The sequence below is a fragment of the Mobula hypostoma genome, chromosome 4 (genome assembly GCF_963921235.1).
Source record: "Mobula hypostoma chromosome 4, sMobHyp1.1, whole genome shotgun sequence".
Lineage (NCBI taxonomy): Eukaryota > Metazoa > Chordata > Chondrichthyes > Myliobatiformes > Myliobatidae > Mobula > Mobula hypostoma.
Window position 1 is genome coordinate 173,972,125 of NC_086100.1, and position 20,681 is coordinate 173,992,805.

A 20,681-nucleotide genomic window follows, 5' to 3' on the forward strand; every position below is an offset into this window, starting at 1 on the left:
TTTAAAATTGTTTACTTAAATTGAACAGTTTAGTTGCACTTCTGGGTGTCATAAGTACATAATCACTGTCTGAGAGAGCTTGGAGATTCTTGAAAATATTGATGCTCCAAACAGTAACTATCTTGTTCAAAAGCTCTCTTCTGGGAAGCACTATAGGGCTATTAAAACAAAAACTTCACACCATCTTAAAAGTTATTTCTCCCAAGCAGTTAATCTGATCAGCCATTCTATTTACCCGCACCCTCACCCCCTATGTCTATTACCTCAGTCACTGCACTGCATTGTAAACCTTTTAAACCACTTTTTATAATGCTGTTTACATTGTAAATACATGTTGCTATGTATGGATTCATTAATCATTTTATTCCACATACGTACTTTCACCCCCGACTTTATTTTTATATAATTCTTTACTCTTTGTCAAATGTAAAGAATAAAGAATTATTGTTTAATTTGTTGCATGCTGCACCTCCACACCACAACAATTTCCTTAATACATGTAAATAAATATGGCAAATACAGTTGATCCTTGATCCTTGTAAGACAGCTTCTTTGGTCATCCATCAGCATTTTGGCTAAACGAGTGCAGAAGCCTCCAAGAAGTACAGAACACTTGGTTTATCCATAGCAGAGTGAAAGGAGATTTCAAATGGAAATTCAACCTGAAATTTTAGATCATCCCGTCTTCTTAAGAAGCTCATGGAGCTTGAGAAAGACTCGCTTCCCATTCCTCTCCTGCTTGTTCAGGAGTAGCTGATGAGGACAGTGTGGGATGTGCAGGCTGTGTCACAGATGGGCAGATAGCTTGAGAGGTTGTGTGCTCCTTCTACTGGGCAAATGGGTCCTCCTGACAAAAAACTGGCAGAAGTTTATAAAATTATAAGAGGCATAGATAGGGTAGACAGCCAAAACCTTTTTCCCCCATGGTAAAATTATTGAATACTAGAGCGGTGAGTTCAAAGGGGATGTGCCTTTTAAGCAGAGCAGTGGGTGCCTGAAACGAGCTGCTGGGGATGGTAGTGGAAGAATGTACAATAGTGGCATTCAATAGGCTTTTAGAAAGGCACATGAATACGTAGGGTATGAACAGATATGTAACCTATGCAGGCAGAAGGGATTAACTTAATTTTACATCATGCTCCACACAGGTATTGTGGGATGAAGGCCCTGTTCCTGTGCTTTATGTAATGGGGGGGGGGGGGGGCGCGATAGTGTAGCAATTTGTGTGGCGCTTTACAGCACCAAACATAAGTTGGGAGATCAATTCCCACCAATGAATGTGAGGAGTTTGAATGTTCTCCCCATGACCATCTGAGTTTCCTCCCCCATTCCAAAGGCATACAAGTTAAGGTCAGTAAGTTGTGGGCATGCTATGGTGTTGGAAGCATGGCAACACTTGTGGGCTGCTTCCAGCTCATCCTCGACGCAGACTACACATTACACTGTATGTTTTGATGTCCATGTGACAAATAAAGCTAACATTTAGTGATATCACGGATGTTCCTTCTCCATCTTTAGTGGACATGGATCATGGATTTTCACAAGCCAATGAAGATGTCCACTTTTTTTTAAGGAGGCTTTGAAAACATCCTTGAATCATCTTTCTGTATTTCTTGTGGTATCTTGTTCGAATGAATTCATCAGTATAATATCTTCCACCAGAATGTAAACAACCAAATTTCTTTGGACCTGTTTCTGTGCTAAAGAAAGACTTGCAGAGTGCACTTGGGTATTTGAGGAGAATGAGAAATTCATCTAAATCACAGAAAAGACTCAGACATCAAATGGCAATTGAACCTCACGGTTTACTCCTGGCGGCTGCAAATCCTTTATGTTTAACCATCAAGGATTCTGCTGAAGCGAAAATTCTTCACTTGGAGGGCAGAGAGAGTGTGGAAGGAGCTGCCAGTGGAAGTGGTTGATGCAGTTGGAATTGTAACATTTAAGGGACGTTTGGATAGGTACATGGATGGGAGAGGTTTGGAGGGATATGATCTGGGTGCAGGTAGATGGGATGACAGAAGATCAGGTCAGCATGAACTGGATGGGTCAAATGGCTTGTTTCTGCACTGTAGTACTCTATCATTCAATGTTCTGTCAAATATTGAAGTCTAGGATCTAACTTACATAGAACAGACCCCCTTGGCCCACCCCATGTGCACTCTCCATGAAGCCACTCTAACCATGATGCCCCTAATCCCATCTGTCTGTACATGGTCAGTGTCTCTCTCCTGAGGCCCTCTGTTGGTCAGAGTAAACCATGAATGTTGTGTCCCAGTTGTCTGCATGATATACAAGCCAGTACACAAGCCAGGGCAGTACGGTATGGAGAGCATGCTGTTGTCCATGCAGCCAGCTCCTCTTCTTCATGCAGCTGATGAATCCAAAGCAACGGCAGAGACCGATACAGTTTGGCACCTGCATTGAATTCAACAGAAGACTGCCTTAGGGACTCCAACTCTGGATTTTTCCTCAAGGTTTACTCCGGAAGCCTTCCGTAAGAGTGGGTTTAGCCACAAGAGATCAGAGTTTTCCATCTCCTGGATGAGCTGCTAACCACAGCTGATGAGCCCCATCTGCCCAAAGCAATTGGCTTTAAAGTGCCAGTAACCCGCATTTGCCCCTCCTCCTGTCAGCAGAAATGGTTTCGCCGGACTTAGTAGCTAAACCATATGTGAAGGCCAGGAACTGGACTTGGTTGTCAGATGATATTTGACATGCACACCATTGCGATTATGTAACAAAAAGGAAGAGATTATTCACAGTACCAACCCAGCTATAACAGCCTTTAAGGAACCCCGTATCCCTCTATCTTTGCCCGCATGTGTCTGCCTAAGTCACTCTTAAATATTTCTGTGGTATCCACTACTACCACCACACTTGGCAACGTGTCTTAAGGCTGATTTATACTTGTGCATACGGGCTACGCCGTAGGCCTGATTTATACTTTTGCGTAGCCTTACGCCGTAGTAAGCATGCGTAGTTGTGTCTGTGTCGCTCTGCAATTCACCGCCAAAATGCTAGTTGGTGGTGGAGTTTCTATGCCACTGTGTTAAGTTTCTTCGTGAGAGACATGGACGAGGAAATGCATTTCAAATATTTTCGGATGTCGGCAGGTAGATTTGATGATTTGGTTCATCGTCTCCAACCATTTATTTCGTATCAGTGTACAGACATGGCAGAGAAAAGCAACGGGAAATGCGTAGGAAGAAATGCGATGCTACCAAGCTGACCAATCACAGTTGTTGCGGTCTGCATCGCCACGACGCGTGAGTTACTTTTTTGGGGAGGTGCACGTCACCCTACAGCGTAGGGTACGGCGTAGGGTATGCAATACCTATGGCGTACATTTGACACACAAGTTTAAATCAGCCTTTAGGTACCTACCACTCTCTGCGTAAAAGCAACTTACCTCACTAATCTCCTTTAAGCTTTCCCTCACCCACCTTAAAACTTTGCCGTCTAATATTGACGTGCCCACCACAGGAAAAAGACTGTGATCATCTAGTCTGGGTCTCCCAACCTTTCTGTGCTGGGTTACATGCAGGATTCAAAATTCATTGAGAATTGTGTGGCTTTGAATTATGATCAAAGAGGAAGTTTTATTTTTGATTACCTCACTTTATTTTAATATATTTTAATTTATTGTGTTTTCAATGTTTTAGTTAATCAAAGGAAAACTTAATCGTAATTTTAAAAATTACTTTAATTTAGCAGTTTTTAGATGCCTGTGTATCAAGAAAATTCAGGGTTTGTTGGCTGCCAAATATTATCGGGGGCATCATTTTCTTAAGGATGCAATTTTGCCTGAAAAAAATGCAGAAGATATTCAGCTGGACTGGAGGACTCTAGTCCTCACAGTAAGATGGCAGCACGTGAGGCCTCTCTGGGTCCAAACAAAGGGGTACTTGTTCGTCCTTTGCGTCTTTTGCAAATGATTGTCTTGGACATTTTTGTTGTGATAGTAAGACCCTGATGGATATTGGCACTCTAAAATACTGCAAGATCAGTTCACTAATTCATTAGCGAAACCGACAGGAGGGGAGCTATTTGGACTTGGTTGTTGCATATTGGGGTTGCCTGTGTAAACACCCAGGAAAGGAGGTGTTGAGGCATGGCGAGCATCTGGGCTGGATCGAGGGGCTCGACTCTGCTGTCAGTGCTGCCCTCCATTGTTCGCTCAGTGATAAACAAGACAGAATGCTTTCATCTGCGGCTGCACTAGCGCAAGATGTGGAATTGCTGCGTGCTTGTTCTTGCAGAAACATGGCTCCAGGACAATATCCCATGCACCATCAATCTACAAGCCACGACTCTCAGGGACTTGAGTTTGTGTGGCTGTATGTTCTACTTCTATCATAATTGACTAGGTTAGGGTTAAATCGGGCATTGCTGGGCAGTGCAGCTCGAACAGCCAGAAGGGCCTTTTTCACACTATATCTCAATAAATAAAATGTTATAAATTTGATAATTGAAGGGTGTTTATTTCCTTCGTAGTTATAGGATTATTTATCACAGGAACAAGCACTTAGCCCATGATGTTGTGTCAAACTAATTAAGCTAATGACACCAAATTAAGTTAATCCCTTCTGTTTGCACATGGTCAATATCCTCCCTTTCTTTACATATGCATATGACTTTCTAAGAGACTTTTAATGTCTTTGTTGTATCTGACTGCAGTGTCACTGCTGGTAGCACATCCCATGCACCCACCATGCTCTGTGTAAATAGAAATTGCTCTATAGAGCTCCTTTGGCGAGGCAGAACCTGCACCTTGAACTAAACTAGCCATGCTTAATGCTGACCACAATCACATTTACAATTTGATTTACCATTTCCATACCCCCGACAGTGACTTGTTGGTTACTACTGAAGAAGGCTATGCAAGGTAACAGTGGGAATTGTTCAAAACTCATACAAGTGAATGAGCCTGAACAAGCACACCCAGAAAATGACTGAAGAACTTTATCAACTTTGGTCACTAAATTACAGGAAGGATATTAATAAGGTTGAAAGAGTGCAGAGAAGGTTTACAAGGATGTTGCCAGGACTTGAGAAACTCAGTTACAGAGAAAGGTTGAATAGGTTAGGATTTTATTCCCTGGAGAGAAGAAGAATGAGGGGAGATTTGATAGAGGCATATAAAATTAGGATGGGTATAGACAGAGTGAATGCAAGCAGGAATTTTCCACTGAGGCTAGGGGAGAAAAAAAACCAGAGGACATGGGTTAAGGGTGAAGGGGGAAAAGTTTAAAAGGAACATTAGGGGAGGGCTTCTTCACACAGAGAGTGGTGGGAGTGTGGAATGAGCTGCCAGATGAATTGGTAAATGCGGGCTCACTTTTAACATTTAAGAAAAACTTGGACAGGTACATGGATGAGAGGTGTATGGAGGGATATAGTCCAGGTGCAGGTCAGTGGGACTAAGCAGAAAAATGGTTCGGCACAGCCAAGAAGGGCCGAAAGGCCTGTTTCTGTGCTGTAATGTTCTATGGTTCTATGGTTCCATGGTTCTATGAAAGCCAACCTGCCTATCAAGCAACTTGAATGCTTACAATTGCTCTGGCATTAAGAAACATTAAGAAATTATTGAAAATTAACTAGGCAATACATTTAAAAACACTTCAGTTCAACTTCAATGTTAACACAACTCAATTAATAGAATAGAAGAATGTAAATTACCTTAAACTTCTCCTTGTTCTTCACACCCATTTCTCTCCATTTAAATGAATGGAGTCACTGTTCCTTTGCTTGGTTCAGTAGATATGTATCTTGTCATTTGGCCCCAATGTCAATGCATACTGGGAAATTGCCAGCAGACCTCAGCAAACCAGTTTCAGACTCACATGTCCCAAACTTCCTGTGGGGATAAGCACTGGCAGGTCACCATGGAACTCCAACGTTTCTCAATAACTTCACAGCCAATGCTGAGTTAAGAAGGCCGTAACATTCCTGGACAGAATATGAGGCTTCAGTTGAACTGCTTTGATACAGGGTCTGAGGCTGAAGACAGAGAGCCGGACATATTCACTGGTGTTGAAGATGCAGCTACAGAAAATATGCTTGCTCTTGCTACCAAAATGTCACACATTTGTTAAAGGCTAAATAAATGAATGGTCACATGAAATACTTTCTTTCTTTCTCTACTTGTCACAAATATAGATAAAAATGCTTTGTGATCCATCTGAAATTACAGAGAAATCCTCTAATCATTTTTTTTCCTCCACATATCTTTTAATAAGATGTCCTTTAAAGTAGTGGAAATAATTCTTGACAAACTCTGAAGCACTGCTCCATTGTTTCATTGAACAGTGCAGGGCATAATATAAAACTCATTACAAGAAGTAAAAACTATGCTCTGAATCTAAAACATTTCATAGACAAATGAATACTTCCAATATTAATTTCTTAATGGCATCAATAAAATGCTTTATTTGCTATTATACATTCTATAAGCCCATAATTATTTGAATGCTTAATGTATTTTGTGGCTGTGTTTCAATATTTATGAAACAAATTCCAAGGTAAATTGTGAGCTATAATTTTTTTTGACAGGGAAATTTTTTCAGTCACTTTCAGATTATAAGCAAATTCACCTCAGAGAAACTGTTCACTTTTACTGGACCATTTATTGATGGTAGTTAATTAATCTGTATTGTGTGAGATAAAATAGAGATAGTATGCTACAATCAGCAACCTGTATCGACCCCAAGTATTCCAATTACAGGGCTAACATGAATGTGACCATAAAAGCCCTTAGGTATATTGTAGTTAACCTCTTAGCGACCCCACTCAGATGCAGGTCAGCTCCCAGTGATTTGACCTGAAACAGACCTTGACATGGCAAAAGGCCTCTGGATACACTGTCAAACGCTTCAACTTGTACCCACTAAAGTAAACAGGTCTTTTGGCCTGTAATTACATATGTTGTCACATGTATTGAAGATATATTCTGATCCACTGATTCTGCTGACATCAAAGTGAAACTTCCCATTTATGTAAACCTGCTCTGTGTCTGTATAACAAGTGAAAATGAGGACTAAAGGATGGGGAAACTTAAATTTGACTTGAGTTGTTCTCAACCAACCCTGCAGCTTCAACCCCAGGTCTCAGCTTTGGCAAAAGTACCAAAGTCAAGTGCGACGATCAGCATCAAGAATAATTCCCAGTGGCCCCGAATTGGCACATATTATGTCTAGTATAGTGATAACTATCTATGTCAACGTTGAAACCACTATCCGTTTTCCAGATATCTTAAACAGCATTCATCACATGTCCCAGGTGACGCTAGGAAACTGATCCCACCACAGTTCTGTAGTGTCTTTCAGAGGATGGGAAGTCATTTGCCGAAGTAATTGCTTCCAATTGCAGAAGGATTGAGAATAAGAGAGCACAACAATGAGGTACTGGCAAAAGTATCAAACGGAGCTCGAGTAAAACTTTTTCACGGTTCAGGCCCTTCAGGTATGGAATCTATTGCCTGTAAAGCAGATGAAAGCAAAATCAGTTGGAGTTTCTAAATGGCATTGGATAAAGGAAAAAATGTAACAAGGTTATTAGAAAAGAACATGGAAATATGACTCATTTAATTGTTCTTAGAAACAGCCCAGCTAAATGTCTTCTTTCTTTACTGTAACAATACTGTCATTCTATGATTTAGGATGATTATGAAGACACACAGTCCTCTTTTATTGTCATTTAGTAATGCATGCATAAAGAAATGATACAATATTTCCTCCGGTGTGATATTACAAAACACAGGACAGACCAAGACTGAAAAAAACTAACAAAACCCATAATTATAACATATAGTTACAACAGTGCAACAATACCATAACGATGAAAAAGTCCATGAGCACAGTAAAAGTTCAAAGTCACTCAAATATCCCACATCTCACGCAGACGGAGAGAAGGAAGATTCATGATTCATAAAAGTGTATTTTTAATTCATTTTTGGGGTCCGGACATTGCCTGCAAGGCCTTTATTACTTATCCCTAATTCCTGTTGAGAAAATGTTGCAGTCCTCCTGATGAGGATATTGGGCAGGGTATTCCCAGTTTTAGATTCAATGATAATGAAGGATACATGATATATTTCCATGCCAGTGGATGACCTGAAGGATAACCTGCAGAATGTGATAGAATGGAGAACATTACAGCATATTACAGGCCCTTTGACCTATTAAATACAGTGCGGAATGCGCCCTTCCACTCACTGCCCAGGAACCCACCTATTTAATCCTTGCCTAACCACGGGAGAATTTACAATGACCAGTTAACCTACTAGAAGGTACATCTTTGGACTGTGGGAGGAAACTGGAGCACCCAGAGAAAACTCACACAGTCATCGGGGGAACGTGCAGACTCCTTCCAGAGCATGCTGGAATTGAACTCTGAACTCCCATGCACCGAGCTGCAAAGGAGCTGCACTAATTGTTATGCCACCTTAGTGCCCGTAAGTTGAATTGCGCCAACATTTCAACCTTCTCTAATATAAATCTAACCATTCCCTCAAACATAGCACTCACTATTTATATTATCCATGTGCCTATCTGAGGGTTTCTTAAACACACTTAATTTATCTGCCTCTATGACCACCCCGGCAGGGAAATCCAAGCACTCACCACTCTCTGTGTAAAAAGTTACTTCTGATATGCTTCGTATACATTCCTTCAATCACCTTAAAATTATTCCCCCTTGTATTAGCCATTTCAACCCTGGAAAAAAGTCTCAGGCTATCCATTTGACCTCTGCTTTTTATCATCTTATACACCTCTCAGCCTCCTTCACTCCAGAGAAAGAAGACTTAACTCACTCATCCTGTTTTCATAAGACATTCTCTCTAATCCAGATAGCATCCTGGTAAATCTCCTCTGCACCTTCTCCAAAGCTTCCCAACCTTCCTATAATGAGGCGACCAGAACTGAACACAATATTCCAGTCGGGATCTAATCAGAATTTTCTACAAGTACAGCAGAAAGACGAGATGCTCCATTTCTCTAGTCCTTGTTCTGGCTGTGTCGTGCCTGCACATGTTGGCAGCTCCCAGTCCCCACCCAGCTAATAGGAGTCACCTGTCACTCATTTCAATCTCACCACCTGCAGCCTATTTAACCCCAGTTCTCCTGCACGGTTCTTCTTCACTCATCAAACCAGCTGGCCTCAACAAGTTGCTCCTAGCTTCGCTTCCCCTCTACCATCATAGTTCATGGTTATGTAGTTCCTGTTTAATTGTCATTCAACCATACATATATAGCCATGAATACAGCCAAATGAAACAATGTTACTCTGGGCTCAAGGTGCAATACACAGTACCAATAGTCACACACAGCACAAGATATCAAATGCATATAAGATGTCAGTAAAATACAGTCACACAAAAAAATGTTCAAAATCCTGAGTCCATAAATGTTGCAGAAATCTGCAGTCAAATACAATGTGGCTTGTCTTCAGCTGAGCGGACATGGGGGGGGGCGGGGCTAGCACCTCCTCCAGCTTGAACACTGCACCACGTCGCCTCCATGGGAATGCACGGACTCTCTTCTGGGCAGCTGTAAACAGGCAATACTGCAGCTTGAGGCCTAGTCCTTACTACTACTAAGGATACGCAGCTTCCCCACTATCCATCCCTGCCGTCTGCCAGTAAATTAGTCATACTTTATTGATCCCGGGGGATATTGGTTTTCGTTACAGTTGCACCATAAATAATAAATAGTAATAAAACCATAAATAGTTAAATAGTAATATGTAAATTATACCAGGAAATAAGTCCAAGACCAGACTATCGGCTCAGGGTGTCTGACCCTCCAAGGGAGGAGTTGTAAAGTTTGATGGCCACAGGCAGGAATGACTTCCTATGACGCTCTGTGCTGCATCTCGGTGGAATGAGTCTCTGGCTGAATGTACTCCTGTGCCCAACCAGTACATTATGTAGTGGATGGGAGACATTGTCCAAGATGGCATGTAACTTGGACAGCATCCTCTTTTCAGACACCACCGTCAGAGAGTCCAGTTCCATCCCCACAACATCACTGGCTTTACGAATGAGTTTGTTGATTCTGTTGGTGTCTGCTACCCTCAGCCTGCTACCCCAGCACACAACAGCAAACATGATAGCACTGGCCACCACAGACTCGTAGAACATCCTCAGCATCGTCCGGAAGATGTTAAAGGACCTCAGTCTCCTCAGGAAATAGAGGCAGCTCTGACCCTTCTTGTAGACAGCCTCAGTGTTCTTTGACCAGTCCAGTTTATTGTCAATTCGTATCCTCAGGTATTTGTAATCCTCCACCATGTCCACACTGACCCCCTGGATGGAAACAGGGGTCACCGGTACCTTAGCTCTCCTCAGGTCTACCACCAGCTCCTTAGTCTTTTTCACATTAAGCTGCAGATAATTCTGCTCACACCATGTGACAAGGTTTCCTACCGTAGCCCTGTACTGAGCCTCATCTCCCTTGCTGATGCATCCAACTATGGCAGAGTCATCAGAAAACTTCTGAAGATGACAAGACTCTGTGCAGTAGTTGAAGTCCGAGGTGTAAATGGTGAAGAGAAAGGGAGACAAGACAGTCCCCTGTGGAGCCCAGGGCTGCTGATCACTCTGTCGGACACACAGTGTTGAAAGCACACGTACTGTGGTCTGCCAGTCAGATAATCAAGAATCCATGACACCAGGAAAGCATCCACCTGCATCGCTGTCAGCTTCTCCCCCAGCAGAGCAGGGCGGATGGTGTTGAACGCACTGGAGAAGTCAAAAAACATGACCCTCACAGTGCTCGCTGGCTTGTCCAGGTGGGCGTAGACACGGTTCAGCAGGTAGACGATAGCATCCTCAACTCCTAGTCGAGGCTGGTAGGCGAACTGGAGGGGATCTAAGTGTGGCCCGACCATAGGCCAGAGCAGCTCCAGAACAAGTCTCTCCAGAGTCTTCATGATGTGGGAGGTCAATGCCACCGGTCTGTAGTCATTGAGGCCGCTGGGGCGCGGCGTCTTCGGCACAGGGACGAGGCAGGATGTCTTCCTCAGCACAGGAACCTTCTGGCACCTCAGGCTCAGGTTGAAGTCATGGCAAAGTACTCCACATAGCTGAGGGGCACAGGCTTTGAGCACCCTGGTACTGACACCATCCAGTCCTGCAGCCTTGCTTGGGTTGAGACGTTTCAGCTGTCTTCTCACCTGTTCAACTGTGAAGCCCACCATGGTGGTTTCATGTGGGGAAGGTGTATAGTCATGAGAGCAGGGTGAGGGACTGTGAGGAGGGGTAGGAGGGGAGAGTGGAATATGTGTTGGTTGGGGGCCGACAACAGATGACTCATGTGAGGGATGGGCAGCAGCCACAATGTCAAATCTGTTAAAGAACAGGTTAAGTGCGTTGGCCCTGTCCACACTGCCTTCAGCTCCTCTGTTGCTAGTTTGCCGGAACCCAGTGATAGTCCTCATCCCCCTCCAGACCTCTCTCATGTTGCTCTGCTGGAGTTTCCACTCAAGCTTCCTCCTGTACCTGCCTTTAGCCTCCCTGATCCTTGCTTTCAGGTCCCTCTGTATTGCCCTCAGCTCCTCCCTATTTCTATCTCTAAACACCCTCGTTTTAGTGTTCAGGATGTCCTTAATGTCCTTTGTCACCCATGGCTTGTTATTTGAATAACAAAGGACAGTTCCTGTCGGAACGTTGCAGTCCACACAGAAGTTGATGTAATCAGTGATGCACTCTGTGAGCCCATCAATATCCTCTCCATGTGGCTCACAGAGTGCCTGTCAGTCTGTCACCTCAAAACAACTCTGGAGCACCTCATAAGCCTCCTCCGACCATTTTCTCACTGTCCTCGAGGTTGCAGGTTTACTCTTCACCAGAGGCACGTAGCAGGGTTTTAGATGCACCAGGTTGTGATCTGACCTTCCCAGTGGGGGGAGGGGAGAGGGGCTGTATGCATCCTTAACGTTAGCGAATTAGCGAATCAGACTTGCAGCATTCCACATTAACAATGTGCAACAGGATCTTGCGATGACAAGAGAAGCGACTAAGATGATGATTTGCTGTTGGACTGCACAGAGTGTTTCGTACAGCCATGCCTTTCTGACGACCAGCTACTTCAGCTTCTCGACCAATGAGCAACTCGCTGATGGGGTGGACCTGCAGTACTTTAAGTTCTTAATGTCCAACAGAGTCTTGCGATCGTAAAAATATGTTTCAAAAAGGACAATAACATCTTTGGTTAACCCTATGGAAACCACTGCTATCAAACGTGCCACTATTTTACCTGAAATCTTCTATGTTCCAGGGAATGAAGTTCTAACCTATTCAACCTTTTCCCATACTCCGGTACTCAAGCCCTGGCAATTTTTTCTGCACTCTTTCAATCTTATTTACTTGGCAGGTGACCAAAACTGAACACAGTACTCCAAACTAGGCTTCACCAACGTCTTATACAATTTCCAAATAACATCCCAACTCAAGTACCCAGTACTTTGAATTATGAAGGCCAATGTGCCAAAAGCTTTCTTTACGGCCCTAACTACTTGTGGCAGCACTTCCAAAGATCTGTATTCCCAGATCCCTCTGTTTTATCACACTCCTCAGTGCCCTTTCACTCACCAGGTTAGACCTACGCTTAAGGGCCAGACCTATCCTTTTCCTTAATTACATTCAAACACCTCACACTTGTTTGCATTAAATTCCATCTGCTATTTTTCAGCCCATTTTTCTAGTTGGTCCAGATCCAGCTGCAAGCTCTGATAGTCTTCCTTGCTATCCGCTGCTCATCCAGTCTTGGTGTCATCCGCAAATTTGCTGGTCCAGTTTACCACATTATCATCCAGATCATTGATATAGATGACAAACAACAATAGCCCAGCACCAATCCCTGTGACACATCACTAATTACAGGCCTTCAGTCAGAGGGGCAACAATCTAAAACCACTCTCTAGCTTCTTCCATGAAGAAAATCCCTAATCCAGTTTACTACCTCATCTTGAATGTTAAGCAACTGAACCTCCTTGACCACCTCTCATACAGGACCTCATCAAAGGCCTTGCTAAAGTCCATGTAGACAACATCAACTGCCTTACTTTCATCAAGTTTCCTGGTAACTTCCTTGAAAATCTTGATAAGATTGGTTAGAGATAACTTACCATGCACAAAGCCATGCTGACTATCCTTAATCAGTTCCTGTTGATCCAAATACTTATATATCCGGTCATTTAGAATACCTTAGAATAACTTTCCCACCACTGATGTCAGGCTCACCAGCCTATAATTTCCTGGTTAATTCTTAGAGTCTTTCAGAAACAGTGGAACAACATTAGCTATCCTCCAATCCTCTGGCACCTCACCCATAGTTACCCATGTTTCAAATATCTCTTCTAGGGCCCCTGAAATTTGTGCACTAGCCTCCCACAGGATCCGAGGGAATTTCTTGTCAAGCCCCGGGGATTTATTCCTTCTAATTTGCCTTTGGACAGCAAGCATTTTTTCTGCTGTATCTCTATAGGGTCCATGACCTCACTGTTGCATTACCTCACAGCTATAGACTTTTGTGTCCATCTCCCACGTAAACGCAGGTGCAAAAGTGCATTTAAGATCTCCCTCATTTCCTTTGGCTCCACACATGGATTACCATTCTGATCTTCCAGAGAAACAATTTTGTCCCTTACAATCCATTTGCTCTTAATACATTTGTTGAAGACCTTGGGATTCTCCTTTACCTTATCTGCTAAGGCAACCTCATGCCTTCTTTTAGCCCTCCTGATTTCCTTTCCATTTACCAATTTTGTCCCTTTTAGAAAATAACCTATCCCAATCGACTCTTGTCAGATCCTTTCTGCTGCCATCAAAACTAGCCTTTCTACAATTTAGAATTTCAACTTGAGGGCCAGACCTATCCTTTTCCTTTATTACCTTGAAATCTAATTACATTGTGGTTATTACGTGAAAGGTGTTCCCCTACACAAACTTCTGTCACCTGCCCTGTTTCATTCCTAATGGAAGATCTGATAACACACTCTCTCTAGTTGGGACTTCTGTGTACTAATTTAGAAAATTTTCCTGAACACATTTGACAAATTCTTTCCCATCCAGACCTTTTACAGTATGGGAGCCCCAGTCAACATGTGTAAACTTAAAATTACCTACTATCACAACCTTATGATTCTTGCAACAGTCCAAGATTGCTCTGCAAATTTTCTCCTCTAAATCCAGCAGACTGGTGGGTGGCTTATAATATATTCCCATTAATGTGGTCTTACCTTTCTTACACCCCCGTTCTGTTCTTGTTCCCATCCCCCTGCAACTCTTGTTGAACCCCACCGTGCAGCACTTGCAAACATTCACATCACGATATTATTCTTCCTCCAGGTCAGGTGGACACCATCCCTTCTGTACAGGTGTCACCTTCTCTGAAAGACAACCCAATGATCCAAAAATCTGATGGCCTCCCTCCTGCGCCAACTCCTTAGCCATGTGGTAAGCTATATGATATTGCTATTTCTGGCCTCACTAGCATGTTGCACAAGTTGCAATCCTAGGATTACAACCTTGTAAGTCCCATCCTTTAACTTAGCACCTAACTCCCGGAACTCACTTTTCAGGACCTCGTCACCCATCCTACCCATGTCGTTGGTATTGATGTGGACTATAATCTTTGGCTGCTCACCCTCCCACTTATGAATGCTGTGGACTCTCGCGGAATTTTTTTCTCGTCCACAGAACCTCCTATTTGTTCCACTAACCAACAAATTCCCTATCCCTACAGATTGCCCCTTCTGTCCCCTTCTCAGTGCCAGACTCAGTGCCAGAGACCTGCTCATTATGGCTTCTCCCTGTCATCCCACCAACAGTATCCAAAATGGTGTCCTTATTATTGAGGGGAATGGCCACAGGGGTACTCTGCACTGGCTGCCTATTCCCTTTCCCTCTCCTGACAGTCACCCAGGTACCTACCTTCTGCAACTTTAGGGTGACTACCTCCCTGTAGCTCCTATCTATCACCTCCTCATTCTCCTGTATGAACCGATGGTCATTGAGCTGCATCTCCAGTTCCTTAACACAGTCTCTAAGGAACTTCAGCTCGGTGCATTTTGTACAGATATAGTTATCAGGGAGACTGGAGGTTTCCCTAAGATCCCACATCTCACACAAGGAAAATACTACTAACTCTGGACCCATTGTCAGCATACTAGCTATGTGTTAACAGAGAAAAACAAATTACAAGAAACTTATTTAGAGCTTGCATCTGTGCTTGCTAAAGCCTGTTGAGCCAAAGCCTGTTGAGCCAAAGCAGGACCACTCTAACACTGCCCCATCCACGCAATGGCCGCTCCATCGAGATTAGTAATTTTAGACATAGAAATTAGTAGTCTTACTTATGCCCATCAAATCAACAGTGCATGTCAAAACTCCTTTATTTCCATCTATATTCCCATTAAAATCAGATTTCTATTGGTACCACAGTGCACAGTACATCATAAATTGCTCAGCAAACAGTATCCCACTGTATCACCTATTCAGTGCAACCCAGCATTTCCCAACCCAAATACGAAAGATCCAGTAGACTATCCAATCCAAAAAACATGGGATGCAAACATAACTCAACTCCACTCAATCTAACGCAGATCACAAATGTGTAGTAAGGCGTTTGAAAATCCTTATGACGTCTGAATTCCATGTGTTGATCAATCACTCATAGGATGAATAAAGCAAGATTAAATATAAAAGGTAGCCCAAGAATCAGTGTGGTGCCACTTCAATTGGATTTAGAAAGATAAGGATTTTAGCGACGAATTGGAAATTGAAAGGTACAAGAATTAAATAAAAACAACCAGTTCTCAGAAGTGTCTTAAAACAATTCATATATATGAATAACATTAAAGCTATTACTTAGATGGATTTTGACTGCTTTTGGGTCAAGTCTCCTTTACGTTTCCTGATAGGTTTGTGGAATTTGTGCATTTGAGAACTATTTTTGGAGTTATCTGGGCAAGGAAGGGCAGTACGCTTGGCGAATGGTACTTACTGACTCCACAGTGTTCCTACTGGAGGAAGAAATGGACATATAGGGTGGCTAGTGGTTGCAGTCAAGTGGGCTACCTTGTGCTGGATTGTGAAAATCTTCTCCAGAGATGTGGGCACAGTAGTCATCCAAGTAAGTGGAGAGTATTTCATCCTGCTCTTGATTTGTGCCTTGTTAATGTTGGAAAGGCCATGGAATGTCAAAGGATGAGTTACCCATAACAGGTGATTCTACAACTCTATGGAGAAACCCACCTTCAGATTTTCTCTTGTAGCCCCCTAATAATATGTGGCAGGCCCAGCTGAGTTTCGGATCAATTGCAAACCCCAAAGACATTGATGATGGGAGACACAGTGATGGTAATGCGTTGAATATCAAGTTGAAATGAAATGAAATATCTTTATTGTCATTGCATAGTACAGTTGTCATGAACAAACACTGCGAAAATGAGTTTGCAACTCTCATATCAAACAACAAATAAAATAAATAAACAATAAATGAATCAAGTAACCAGCCAGTACAAGCAATGTCCAGCAGTACAGAAGTGCAACTCAGATGCATGACAGGTACAAAACCAGTATTAAAGTAGCAATATAACAATCGATGATGCTTGATCGATTAGTTCAGAGCAATTATAGCTCTGGGGAAAAAGCTATTTTTCAGTCTGGGAGTACGGGCATAGAAAATCTTACAACGTCTGCCAGATGGAAGAAGTTCAAACAGATGATTGCATGGGTGTGTATTGTCCTTACAGATGCTTGTAGCTTTCCTTAGGCAGCGAGAGCTGTAGGTGTCCTCCAGGGCTGGGAGCTGTGTCCCGATGATCTTCTGTACGCTAGAGACGACCCACTGAAGTGCTTTCCTATCAGCTGCTGCCCAACTGAGATACCACACAGAGATGCAGTATGTTAAGATGCTTTCTATGGTGCAGCGGTAAAAGGTCACCAGCATCTGTTCAGGTGGACCAGCTTTCTTCAGCGTCCTGAGGAATAACAACCGTTGCTGTGCTTTCTTAACTATTGTTGTGGTGTTAGTGGACCATGTAAGGTCTTCTGAGATATGTATTCCCAGAAACCTGAAACTGGACACTCTCTCCACTATGTCTTCGTACTTAGACTCCCTATTGTTGGAGGCGGTCACAGCATAGAAGTAAAGCAAGTAATTAGGAAGGCCAAGGAAATGTTCCCCGATATTTCAAAGGTTATAGTGTATGAAAGTAGTGAGTTGGTTTCTTGGGGAGAAAGGGTTAACATACAGGAACAGAACAAGCAGAATGAGCCAATACTCAATGGAGAACAAGCAGAGGTGTGTGTGGCCTCCGTCGGTCATGGTGGACCATGGGTACTGCGCCTCTGGTAGCTGGAGCGGTTTCTCTAGGGCGCAAGCCAGGGCAGAGTTGATATGGAGATCCGTCTGTTGCCCATGCAGTGGGGCCCCCCTCTCCAAGCTGATGACAGGTCCAAAAGAACGACGAAAGTCGATACAGTTTGGTGCCAGCAACGTCGCAGGAGTTGCCGTGCCGGTGCTGGGTACAGCAGTTAGCCACCTTCGGGACTCCAACTCTGGATGTTTCCTCAGGGTTTACTCCCAAAGCCTTTCCTGTGAGCGGGTATAGCCGCAAGGCAGCAGAGGTTTGAAATCGGAGTTTCCCTCTCCTAGGTGAGCTACCATCCGTGATTAATGAGCTCCATCTGCCCAGAGCAACTGGTTTTAAGGTGCCAGTGGCCCGCCTTTGCCCCTTCTCCTGTCAGTGAGAACAGTTCCGCCGGGCATAAGAACTATGCCACATGTGAAGGCCAGGGGTTGGACTTGATTATCAGAGGTTGTTTGAGATCCACGCCATGAAGAGCATTTGTTCAGCAGCGGGAGCTCGTCCCCACTACCACCCTTCAGCTATGACTACCTTTGGAGCCGGAGACGTGACTTTATTGAAATATATAAGATTCTGAATGATATATTTCCCTTTGTGGGAACATGTAGAATGGGAAGGGGAATAACGTCAGCATCATGCGATCATAATTCTATTAGTTTCAAGATAATTAAGGAGATAACTAGGACTGGTCTTCGGGTTGAAATTCTAAATTGGAGAAAGGCCAACTTTGATAGAATCAGAAAAGATCCAACAGGAGTGGATGTGAATAAGTTGTCTTGTGGATGCTTGGTAAGTAGGAAGCTTCAGAAATGAAATATTGAGAGTACATAATTTGTATGAACCTGCAAGATGGCGCCAATGACTAATGATGACGTCCTGCTGATGGTTCACAAAACCACTTCTTCTTCTCCTTCTTTTAGACATACATCTACTACTAATCTATGTGCAACTGGAGCCTGTAATTTACATCTGATAATATGTTTTTGGGCTGACTGAGCGATCTGGCATTTTGCTGTCTCCGAGAGAATTCGATGTGGTTGGGAGCAAGGTTGGGAACGGAGTATGCAGCCTAATGGCAGAGCACAAACCCATGACCGGCTCCATTATTCACTGGTCTCGCCGATTAAAACATTGAGCAAGATTGAAATCAACGAGAATGAGCAGAAGGCAAGCGGGTGCTCAGTGCTGTCTGCCTGCATTTGACTATACTCTCTCTCCCTCTTACTCTCTGCTGCTGGAGGAATGTGCAGGTGACTGGAGTCTTGGGCAAGGTTTGATCATCATGGCTTGTGGTTGGACTTGTTTCACGTTATATGTGTTTCTGGTTTCTGCTTACACCTTTTTATTGATATTTTATGCAATTTTGATCGGGGCACTTCAACGTAGACGAGTTCTGTGGCCGGCAGTCAACAAACCGAACAGCTGAGCTGAACTGAACTGAACGGTTCCACAATGCTTCAAGGACTCTGTGGTTTGATGTTTAATATTCTGTCTGTTATTCACTCATTTGTTGTCATTTGCACAATTTGTTCTTTTTTGGGGCATTGGGTGTTTGATGTTTCCCTTCAATGGGTGACACAGTGTTTTTTTGTTTCATGGCTGCCTACAGGAAGGCGAATCTCAGGGTTGTATACTGCATATATACTTTGATAATAAATGTACTTTGAATCTTTGAAGAGACAAGGCCAACAGGTTGAGGAAGCCTTGGTTTTCAAGGGACATTGAGGCCCTGATTGAGAAGGAAAAGCCCATATCAGATATAGGCAGTTAGAATCAAAAATGAGGTACTCGAGGAGCATAAAAAATGCAAGAGAACACTTAAGAGAAAAACAGGAGAAATAAAAGATAACATATGGTTGCTCTAGCAGACAGGGTGCAAGAGAATCCCAAGAGTTTCTACAGGTATATTAAGAGGAAAAGGATAGCAAGGGACAGCATTGGTTCTCTTGAAGATCAGCATGGTCATCTACGTGTGAAGCCTAAAGAGATTTTAGATGAATTTTTTGTAGCTTTATTTACTCAGGAGACAGACACAGGGACTATAGAACTGAGGCAATAGAGTAGTGAGGTCAGGGACCATATCTGCATTTCAGAGGAGGTTTGCTGTCTTGAGGCAAATTAGGGTGGATAAATCCACAACCCCTGACAAGGTGTTCCCCTGAAGCTAGTGTGGAAACTGGAGGACTCTGGCAGAGGTACTTACAACGTCCTGAGCCACATGGGAGGAGCCGAAGGACTGGAGGATAGCAAATGTCATTCCATCGTTCAAGATAGGTTCTAAGAATATGCCAGGAAAGTATAGGCCCGTGAGCCTGATAGTAATCGTGGGTAAATAATTGGGAAGTATTCTAAGGAACAGGATATATAAGTATTTGAATAGGCAAGGCCTGATTAGGGATAATTAACATAGCTTTATGACTAGGAGTTTGTGTCTAGCCAATCTTTTAGAGTTTTTTGAGGATTGTGAGAAGCCTTGTGCCTGTGATGGAGCCGGCTGAGTCTATAATCCTGTGCTGCCTGGTCTGATCTTGTGCATTGGAGTCACTACACTGTGCAGCGATGCAACTAGTTAGAATGCTCTCAACAGTACATATGTAGAAATTACTAAAGCCTTTGGTGACATACCAAATCCCAGACAGTGGCGTGAGTCTGGAACTGGCTGCCAGCAGAGGTGGTGGATGCGGGTTCAATTATAACATTTAATACATACTTGGATAGGTACATGGTTGAGAGGGGTATGGAAGGCTATGGTATGGGTGTAAATGGATGGGGCTAGGCAGGAGACCAGGTTGGCAGGGACTAGATGGGTCAAAGGCTCTGCTTCTGAGCTTTAGTGCTCTATGACTCTATAAAAATGTTCTCAGGTGCTATCTGTGTGGTGCTTGCATGGTCCACCCATAACTGCTTAGGTTTTTGCAGTGAGATCCAGTTTCATCCAGAACCCAACAAATGGGCTGGTAATTCAGTTTTCAAGTGTAAATTATTCTTAGTGCTGGTTAATGTCAGAAGAATCATAGGGAAGTTGATGCACCTGTGATACAAAATAAGTTGTAGGGTTAGAAGGAAATAAGGAGGGGGGGACGGTGTTGGTAGCTTGTGTGAACTCAGTGGGCCAAATAGTTTCCTTCCATGTTATAACAAGTAAGTTCTGGAGCAGGTTCGTTGAGCTTGACATATACTTACTCTGCAAGGGAGTCAAACAATGTTGGGAAAGAGTGAGAGAAAATATAAAAGAACCCAAGATAGGAATCAGCCATGATCTCGTTTCATGGCAAGAGTGGATTCAAAGGGCTGACGGGCCC